Source organism: Magallana gigas, chromosome 3 (assembly GCF_963853765.1).
Source record: "Magallana gigas chromosome 3, xbMagGiga1.1, whole genome shotgun sequence".
Lineage (NCBI taxonomy): Eukaryota > Metazoa > Mollusca > Bivalvia > Ostreida > Ostreidae > Magallana > Magallana gigas.
Window position 1 is genome coordinate 43,084,629 of NC_088855.1, and position 6,432 is coordinate 43,091,060.

The window sequence follows — 6,432 nt, forward strand, 5'->3', positions numbered from 1 at the left end:
TTTACATATCGATATTCTTTCTAAATGCAAGGGCGTATTCCCTCCTATTCAATTTATCAGATAAGAAAAAATCTCAGAAAAATTTAACAAATAAACAACGACAGCCGTTCACCTTTTGATTAATCCCAGGGAAATGTGTTTTACGGCGAAAGTTGCAGATCCTGTAGCTTGAAAAGGCAGAATTCTCATAAATTTCAGAGGGAGTTGATTTGATACGTTCCACGGGCATCATACTCTGGTAACAAATCACTTTTCTATGTTCCTTGATGCTTTGCCTGTGGAAGGAAGGTGAGCAGTTACGTCTTGGGTTTTCGAATTTAAGATGCATGTTTTTTAGAGAAAGAAAAAAATCCTTGATTTTCTGCAGGAATAAAAGACTGCGTCAAGTGTTTACTCATTGCAAAAGTTATTTCAAATATGCATGCCCTTTTCTAGCAAAAGTAAGGCTATTTGATTTATTTGAAATTAATTAAATCGAAAGAGTCATATTTAAGCTTATCATTTTAAGCCATCAAAACATATACAATTTAAAGATTTTAGGTATTCGAGTGATAGCTTAACAAGTTTTATCATATTCAGACAAAGAATATCGTACCATACAAATAAGCTTCTTTTCCTTTATGAGTAAATATTTTATGTAACAATTCTGTGACCCACCTGTCTATAGCAAGAAGCCGACAAGCCCTAGTTAAACATGAAGTTTCTAAAACGTGTCCACCGCTCAAAGTGGTCTCCATTATAGATTCTCATTTTACAGCGTTCTCTGTCAAACTGTTTCTTTCTTTCTTTTCTCTTCGAACGCGTTATTCCACGGTCAACGGACCAAATTAACACGTTTTCGCGTAGACATCTTGTGAACGTTCTAAAATTAGCTTGCCACGTCACATGCTGATGAAATTTCAATACTGAGCTTTTACTGACGGATCCGGTCAGTAAATAAACTGATTAGAATTTATGTCTGATACTCTCAAATGCGTTTGATTTAAACTGTATGATTTAATGGATAGCTTTTTTGGCTTAATGGAAAAACTCAAATATATCTTTCTTTAAAATTTTCATTTCAAACGCCATATTTATATACCTTAAACTCATCGGATAACACAGCGGACGGATTTAATAGTTAAAAAATTATTTTACAAAAATAAAGACCTTAATTGTCTGTATCGTGTATTACGTATTTTCATTAACAAAGAATAGAAAACCCTTACTTTGGAAAAAAGGAATTTCAAAAATAAAAATATGACTTGACATTAAAATAAAAGAAAGGTAATTTATGACGTAATAAAACTGGATGGGAAGCTTTTTCTTTGATGCAACCTTTGCATGCTACACGATACTGGTTTCGATTCTTGCTAACACAGCTTATTAAAAGAGATTTATTAGCTCCCTTGAGAACCAATTAATTAGACATTTGTATAATTTTCGTTTCGTAAACGAGCATAATTCACCATACCGATGTTTTGATGTCTCCTCTAATCAATGCTACCATTTGTACCGCCAGTAGATTTGTTCATTTCTAAAGATACAGTAGTCTCTGCTTCTTTCATTTTCTTTTCGCTTCATCATCCTACTCGAACACGTTATACATGTAAAGATTTTTATTTTCACATACAGATATAGTTCTATTTAGGTCAGCAATGACGCCATGTTATTTTCAACCAGTAACCTCTTGAATGTAAATCAATGTCTGTTTAAAAAAATCCTTCTTTAAAAGAAATTTTAAATGAAATATTTCTGAAAACATAAGGTGCATGTAATTAGGATTGCCCTCTATGGTAAAGATACAACAATCAACTTTACGGCATCCATATGCATGGTTGGGTGAAAAGGTAATAAATTAACTGCAATGTTAGTTTAAACATTATTTTGTTTAAAAGAATAGGATCTGACATCAGGCATGGTCTATTATTGATCTCTCTTTAGAGAACCTTTGATTTCCTGCAATACAATGTTCATTGTAATCTTGTCAATGTTTCCTGGGAATGATTGAAATTTATCCACTCTTCCACAAATCCACCCCCTTAAAAAACAATTCCGTTTGTCACCGATGTAAAATAATAAATATTTCATTTTACTAAACATTTTGTACCTGATTAATATCATTTTCCAAAATGCTAATTTGTGTTGTTCCTTTATACATCAACTGTCTAAATGCATACATTTTGTTTATTTAATCGAATCTAATATGATGGGCCAGCAACATCAACATTAGTAGATCCCATTTACATGGGGTTCTTCTATACTAGTATTTTTCATCTGTCACCGAGATTGTGTTTACAAATTGTATATTTGTTTAGAAGGTGGATGTTTATTTGTTAGAACATCATCCTTTTCCTACAAGATTTTTTTCTTTTCATAATGGCAAACATTCGTTTTTCACAATTTTTTTTCAAAAGTTCAAAAAATGCGGATTGCACAACACTTAACATTTAAAGTACTGATCATATATGTACAAAATATCTTTCAAAATGAAAAAAAAAATCAAGGTAAAAATATGCACGACAATTTGAGTTCTTGTGCAGATATTGCAGGAAATCAATAAGTGACTTTAATATCTGGTAATTTGTACAAAATAACTGATAGGCCGTGACATATTGGATCAGATTCACATCGGCGCTTGATTAATCCACACCTGAAAAATCTGAAGTTCACCGGAAGTGAAGATCGATGTAATTCCACATGTTTACAAACTTGATTGTTGTTGAATCGGAATGAATATGTCTTTTTTGACTTCCTGTTGTCTTCAATTTGTATACTTGCATTCAATACTGATTCTAAAGCTGTCATTTGTGTTTTGAAACACACCTTTTTATTAACACAATTCCGCCCCTTCCTAGCACTCAACTCAGAGATCTAGAACCAAAGTAAATAAAAAACTACTAAAATAAGACTACATCCTTTCTTCAGCTGTTCAACATTTCATAACTCAAGAAGAATTATATCATAATCTTTTACATTTGGGACACCCGCTATATAAAAAACTTTTTTTTTAAAAAAAAAGATAAAAAAAATAAAAGGAAAATATCTTTATTGTTTAACTTTTGACCAATTCCGGTAGTGCCCAGTTGGTTGTTAATTTAGACTTGCTGTTAAGAATAAATCTAAATTTAAGGTCTTCGTATATAAGCACATAGTCATTCTAAAAATTAGCCCCATGTTACTAATGTAATCCATGGATTACTCCCTGTGAAAACTTATTTATATGTTTATATTTGATGCTTTTCCAATCACGCAAACATTTATATGCAGTGGAACAAATAATCTTGCCATTCTCTAGAGCTGTACTCGCAAGAAACACTTAAAGATTTTAGGAACATGCTTGGATGATGAGAGTGTTTATTTCGATATTTCCTGTTTACCTTGCCAAGATTCACTACCGTCGTCTATCATTTGTAGTAGGTTGACGAGTTGGAACTTAGAAATGTCACGTGTTTCTTCAGATAACATATTAAATCACAAAATCTATAGATAATTTAGGAGATTTACTACATGCTTTTTGGTATTAAGAAAATGTTTAGCGTTAAGTGGCACTGAAGTTAATGGCTAGAAATACGATATTTTAATATTGTAGCTTTCAATCACAAAATGATACGGAGAGAGCAATCAAGAAAACAGATACATTGATCAATAAAAATTAAGATCGATTATACCAGGACCCATCGATACATCTGCATAGAAATTTCTTTTTGTGAATATTTACGATTTCCATTCAGAAAACAGATTCATCCGTAACTCGCGTGATTGCAAAGGACACCATAAGGCCACACGGAAGTTTAAGAGTGTATGATTTAATCAGGTCATGGTTTTACCTCACAACCCATTCAACACAGAAATACAAGGTATGTGTATAGTCTGATCGCAGGCTAATTATCGCTTCTAATTATCGGTATACCCGGTAAGTTCTTTTGTTAAATGAATCCAACATGCGGGTTGACAATGGAGTAGGTTGTATATTTCCCTTGAGCTCTATAGGAAGATGTACACCCACATCTTCACAGAACATCCACGTTCAGATTTTGTCCTATAGATCAATTTTTCCGTCAATTTACCAAAGCCAGTAGGCAATTGATTTTCCTTTCAAAGGATCTGTTTTATTGAATTTCTAATTGATAAAAGGCCCTGTGTTGGATAATTAATAACATAAATCTGTAGATAAACACTGTTTTACGGACATTTTTGTCTCCGATTTAGGGCAGCATGCTCTGCATTTATCTAATCAAGGGATCTATTTGAATTGTGCCTGAGAAAGGAATTTCTCCTCATGTAATAGGGGAAATTGTTTGCTTACAGTTTGCGTATAGGATTAAGTTTTCCTTGGTAGTGCTCAAACAAATAAAGCAATTTGCCATGCAAGGTGAGCACGATCGAAATCCACTACTTAAGGGGATTTTCTTGCCTTATTAAGATTCTTTATAGTCTAGTTGTTTCTCTTTAACTTTTGATTTTGTTACTTAGTTTTTCTATGGGGTTGATTAGCCTGCGATTCACTGACTTTATTGCTATTTATTTATTTATGAGTAGTCTTTGTTCCAAGACTCCCACTGGTATTTTCTTGATTAACTTATTCTGTTTTATGTACAGGGTTACATAATATGTACTCTAAATAAATATAAATCATACATCTTACGATAGAAATTATGTTGTAGTTCAAATTCGAAAAGCTATTGAAATTGCGATAAAGTCTATTACTCTATGGTATATTTTGCAATTATATGTATCATGTGATTTCGGTTTCTGGTCAATTTTGAAAACGAATCGTTAAAAAATTGCTGCTTATATAAGCAAGCATAATAATAATCTGTAAGATACTTGTATGATAATACCTTGTAGTTCGGGGTAGTATCGAGTAACATGATTATTAACCTATGGGGAATAGTTGCATGGATGCCCGCGATGAAGCCATGTTCTTATCACCATTGACCGATATTCTATCAAACAGGATAAGACTTTTTGCTGTCTAATTATTTAGTAAGATCTTGTTCAATTTTCAAGTAAATGATTATGCAATAGCTGGTAAAATCTGAAACCAAGAATGTACTCTCATAAAAAAGAAAAGTAACGAGACGTAGAAGATCCTTAATATTGGAAAAAGGTAATTTCAAATATAATAATAATACGCGATACTGTATGCAGGCAAATATTCGCCCCACTTGCCCTCGTTGTCAGTGGGCAAATTTAAGACTGGGCGAATTGTAATGTTTTAAACTATCTCTGTGTCTGGGCACAGGGGCATCGTATCCGCTCTACACTCTATGACACAGGCACGTAGCATCGTTTTTGAAAGGGGGGGGGGCAGACCACATCCAAAAAATCTTGACAAGCAAAAAAAAGGGAGATTTATAGTTTCCATAAATCTTCAAAATCCTAAACCGTGGGTGGGGGGGGGGGGGAATTATATACACTTTGACAACTCATTTCCTTATTTTCATATCAATTTTTTACTAACTTCCAAAAAAGTGGGGGGGGGGAACTCCGTTATAATTCATTTTTTTATATGTAAATTTTAAAAAATTTGTTGATGCGAGAAAAAGTGGGGGGGGGGGGGGGCAGGCCCCCCCCCCCTGCCCCCCCCCCCCCCCCCCCCGATGCTACGTGCCTGTGACATATATATAATTATTATATATATGTCATAGAGTGTAGAGCGGATACGATGCCCCTGTGGTCTGGGCGAATACAAAACGGGGCGAAACTGTTTGCAAGTGTAAATGGCCGAAAATTACACCGGGCGAAAATAATTAAAATGAAAAAGGGGGTAAGTTATGACGAATTAGAATTAGATGCAAAGCTTCTTCTTTGGTAATCCTTTGAATGTTTCAGTATTTGTTCCGATTCTCGCTAACACGGCATATTAAAAATTCATCTGAAACTATTTATGACTTGATCAATTTCAATCTCCTCGATCAGTTGACTTTCCTGGTGTTTCAATTGCTATTATTTTTTGTTTTGAAAAAAAAAAAATTAAACTGAAAATTTTAATGATTGTGTTTTTTAATCAGAAAAGAAACCATACATCTCAACAACGCATGGGAAATAACATTTTATTTTAATTTGTAAACAACCAAAAAAAAAAACCAACCAAAAAACAAAACAAAAAACAAAAAAAACAAAACACTGACGCACCTAATGTGTTTTGTAATAGCTTGAATGCGTAATTAATTTTTTCACCAAAAACAAAATATACTCATTAAATGCGTAATCACCTCGAGTGTTTTGTGATCTGGCCTTTTGTTGGGTCTGGGAATTGCTGCATATGTTTACCGTGTCATCTGAAGCGATGTCGTCACTTACCGCGGAAACCCAACACCAGTGAGAGTGTTTACTATCGAATCAGTTTGTTTAATGCCATTTTTGTATCGATTCATTGTGATCCAATTTTATACAGGTGTACATACTAATGAATGAAACATTAGAAATAAGCACATAACCCTGTAT

General features: G+C 33.5%; 1 protein-coding gene across 1 annotated transcript in view; it reads right to left on the reverse strand.

Annotated features, from left to right (window-relative positions):
* Positions 1–6,432, reverse strand: part of LOC105336028 (alanine--tRNA ligase, cytoplasmic) — a 609,144-nt gene that overhangs the window by 133,066 nt on the left and 469,646 nt on the right. The gene's annotated exons all lie outside the window — the stretch shown is intronic.